At 35.0% G+C, this 4,573-nt stretch overlaps 1 protein-coding gene across 7 annotated transcripts in view; it reads left to right on the plus strand.

Moving 5' to 3' along the window:
* Positions 1-4,573, plus strand: part of ZDHHC20 (zinc finger, DHHC-type containing 20) — a 94,308-nt gene that overhangs the window by 7,043 nt on the left and 82,692 nt on the right. The gene's annotated exons all lie outside the window — the stretch shown is intronic.

Here is a 4,573-nt window from a genome sequence, read left to right on the forward strand (position 1 = left end):
TCCACTCACTGAGCTGAGCCATCCAGCTTTACCTCCAGGGTTTAGCGTGGGGCCTAATTTCATTTTTGACCCACGCTTTACCTTAAAACTATGCCACTTAGTTTCCAGCTATTAGGGAGGCTTTCCAGGATTGCTACTGATTTTATTTCTAATTCCCTGTTGTCAGAAAACATACCTTTTTTGATTTTAAAATCTCTTAAAATCTATTTGCATTTGTTTTATGACCCAGATAGTGATTCTTCTTGGAAGTATTCATGTGTACTTGAGAAAAATGTATTATATATCCAGCAGTGAAATTTACTGTTTGTTTAGCATTATGTCATAATGGTCCATAAGTGTCAGTTAAAACAGGTTGGTTGATAGTATTGTTTTATGTTCTTGATGATTTTTTTTTTTTAAGATTTATTTATGCATACGGAACTGGGCTACAGGCCAGAGGTGCAGAGGCAGTGAGAGGATTCATCAGAGACACAGTAGGGAGCAGAACAGGCACATCTACAAAGTACACTGCTAAGGGAGCAACAGGTGGGTCAGGAAAGATTTGCCACTCCAAGTGAGTCACCCCCTGGCCGGGATCGAACTTGTGCCAGAGTGGCTCCAGATAGCTTCATAGTGCACCACCAGGGAAGACCCAGATTTTGATGATTTTTTTTCAGATAACTTAAAAAAAAAAATCATAGTTTATTTTTACATCATTTTGTGCCTTTTTCCATCTCAGTTGTAATCCCCGTGGGCTTCCCATCACCAAATCACCGTGTGCCATTACGGTAGTCCAGTGTACTTCCCTCCCCCCACCAATCGATTTTTTAATCTATTAATTAGGGAAGTAGTTATGGCTATAATTGTTGATTTATCTATCCTTGTAGTTCTGTCAGTTTTTCTGTTTCATATATTTTGCAGCTCTGTAGTCAGATACAAAAAATGTTGAGGATTGTTTTATCTTCTTGATGAACTGACCCTTCATCTATGAAATGTTTCTTATTTCTGGTGGTATTTTTTGCTTTGGAATCTACTTTGGGATATGTCTACAAATCTCTCTCTTTGATTAGTGCGAGCATTGGTCCTTTTATTTAACTTCTTTATATTTAAAATGCATTTTTATAAGTAACATATAGCTAGGTCTTGCTTTTTTACTAATTTGAAAATTTCTATCCTTTTTTTAAATTGAAGTGTAATTGACATATAACTTTAGTTTTAGGTGTGTATTATAGAGATTCAATATATGAGTCTAGTGTAAAATGATCACCATAATAAGTCTAATTAACATCTATTATAACACTTACCCCATTTTATGAGAACTTTTGACATTATTATAGTCACCATGCTATATATTATCTGCCTTTTAGTAGGGTGTTTTGACCTTATTTAAAGTGATCATTGGTACAATTAAGTTTTTTTTATAATAGTTTATTTTTACATCATTTTGTACTTTTTTTTTTTTCATCTCAATTGTAATCCCTGCGGGTTTCCCATCACCAAGTCAACTGTGTGCCATCACCATAGTCCCGTGTACTTCCCTCCACTCACACCTCCCCCCCCCCCCCCCCCCCCCCCCCCCCCCCCCCCCGTTTTTGATCCCATTCCCCTCTTCACCCCCACAAAATGTCTCTGGTATATGGTTGTTCATTCTTTTTGTTATTTTCTCGCCTGGTCCATTATACTCCTGCTATGAGTGAAACCATCGGTATTTTTCTTTCTCTTTCTGGCTTATCTCACTAAGCATGATCTTTTCCAGCTCCATCCAAGTTGCTGCAAAAGACATGTGTTTCTTTTTTGGTTGCTGAGTAACATTCCATTATGTATATGTACCACATCTTTTTAATCCAGTCATCTGCTTTTGGGCATTTGGGCTGCTTCCATGTTTTTCCAATTGTAAATAAAGCAGCAGTAAACATGGGGGTGCAGCTATCTTTTTCAATCAGTGTTTTTGTGTCTTTTGGGTAGATACCTAGGAGTGAGATTGCTGGGTCGTAGGGAAGCTCCATGTTTAGCAGTTTGAGGAACCTCCAAAGAGTTTTCCATAGTGGTTGTACTAGTTTGCATTCCCACCAGCAGTGCAGGAAAGTTCCTTTTTCTCCACATCCTCGCCAACATTTGTTGTTGCTAGTTGTTTGAAGATGTGCCATTCTCACTGGGGTACAATTAAGTTTTAAGTTATATCATTTTTTTTAAAACCTGTCTGATATGTTCTTTGTTCCCTTTTCTCCTTTTTGAATTAACTTTTAAATGATTTTTAATTTTTGAAATAATTTTATGATGCAGTTTTTTTTTTTTTTTGATTTATTAGCTGTAATGCTGTTATTTATCTGTTATTTGCCTTAGGGCTTATAGTGTGCATAGCTAACTTTTACCTGTAAGTGATAAATCAATTTATAAATATTATGAAAGTATTTTCCCATTTCTTCACTCCCAACTTTTATGCTATTATTATCATGCATTTTATATGATACAAAGTTCATACTATAATGTCATTATTTTGTTTAAACTCGCTGTTACCTCTTTAAAGGTTTAAATAAGAAAACCAATTTAATATATTTACCCATGTAGTTATCATTTCTGGTATTCTTCATTCTTTTTATTGAATCCATATTTTCATTTGGTATCATTTTCTTCTGACTGAATGTTTTTTTAACATTTATTGTAATGCAAGTCATTTGGTTGAATTATTTTAGGTTTTATAAGTCTGTAAAAGTTTTTTTTTATATTACTTTTTTCTTTTTATATAAGATTTATTTATTTATGCATGTAGAACTGGGGTATAAGCCAGAGGTGCAGGGGCAGTGAGGATTCACCAGAGTGGGGAGCAGAACAGGCAGACCGACGAAGTGCACTGCTGACAGGAGCAGTGGGTGGGTCAGGAGAGGTCTGCCACGCCATGTGGTTCACCTCTGGGGCTGGCGATTGAACTAGCACTGAAACAGCTGCAGCTAGCTTACAGTGCTGCATCCTAACCCATTGTGCCACCAAGGAGGGCCCATAAAAGTTTTTATTTTTCTTTTGAAAATAAAATAATTTTAGCAAGATACAATTTATAGATTAAAAAACTCATTCAAGAAGTAAATGCAAAGATTTTTAGTTAACTTAGGCCAACCTGTGCAAAAACCATCCATTTTTAGAGTATTTATGTCAGCCCAGTCTGATCCCTTGTGGCCATTTATGGCTAATTCCTTCTCCACTCCCAGTTTTTACAATTTTATTTAAAAATATAGTTCTAGTAATTTCAAGTTGTTTGTGTGTTGAATTAAAATATAAAGACTGTACTTCATTATGATTTATATATTTGAAAATGGCAGCTTGCAAGATTTATGTTTTGATTGAGTCTGAATCATCTTTGTATCTGGTAGGGAGTCTTGTTACTTCCAATTCATGACTTATTTCACTGAACACAATACCCTCCAGCTGTATCCATGCTGTTGCAAATAGCATGAGTTAATGATTTTTAATTGCTGATTAGTATTCCATTGTGTATATATGCCATATCTTCTTGACCATTTCATCTATTTTTGAACATTTAAGTTGTTTCCATATTTTAGCTGTTGCAAATAGCATGAGTTAATGATTTTTAATTGCTGATTAGTATTCCATTGTGTATATATGCCATATCTTCTTGACCATTTCATCTATTTTTGAACATTTAAGTTGTTTCCATATTTTAGCTGCAATAAACAGTTTTCCATTTGAATTAATGTTTTTTGAGTCCTTTAGGTAGATTTCTAGGAGTGGATTTGCAGGGTAAGAGGGTTCCTTTTTCTCTACGTCCTTGCCAGTATTTGTTATTGCCAGTTTTTTTTTTTTTTAATACGGCCCTTCTCATGAGTGTGGGGTGTATCTCATTATGGTTTTGATTTGCATTTTCTTGATTATAATTGATGTTGAGCATTTTTGCATATGCCTGTCAGCTATTTGCATTTCCTATTTAGAGAAATGTCTTTTTAGTTCTTGTGCCCTTTTTAAAAAAAAAAAAAGAAAACAGTTTCTTGTGCCCATTTTTTGACTGGGTTTGTTTTTGTTGAGTTTTGTAAGCTCCTTGTAGATCTTTGCTATCAGTCCTTTATCGGTTATACAGAATACAAATATTTTCACTTTGGTTATTATCTGTTTTGCTGTATAGAAGCTTTTTAGTTTGATATCCAGCTGTTTATCTTTTCCTTCACGGGGAATAAGTCCTCAAAGATGTTTCTAAGATGTATGTCATGGAGTGTTTTGCCTGTGTTTTCTTCTATATATTTTATGGGTCCAAGTCTTACATTCAAGGCCTTTATACAACTCCAACCTTTTGGATTTCTTTTTGGATATGGTGTCAGGTATTAGTCTAGTTTCATTCTTTTGCATATACTGGTCCAGTTTTCTGGCAGCATTCATTGATGAGACTGTCCTAATCTAGGGCACATTCTTTGCCCCTTTGTCATAGATTAATTGACTATATACATGTGGCTTTATTTCTGGGTTTTTAACTCAATTCCAATGGTCCGTGTGTCTGTTTTTGTTCCAGTACCATGCTGTTTTAATTAGTATGAAGTACTATCAAATTTAAACCTCCAAGCCACTATAATTAAAAGTGTGAAGTCGGGGG

The sequence above is a fragment of the Condylura cristata genome, unplaced genomic scaffold, assembly GCF_000260355.1.
Source record: "Condylura cristata isolate star-nosed mole 26May11 unplaced genomic scaffold, ConCri1.0 scaffold00010, whole genome shotgun sequence".
Taxonomy (NCBI): domain Eukaryota; kingdom Metazoa; phylum Chordata; class Mammalia; order Eulipotyphla; family Talpidae; genus Condylura; species Condylura cristata.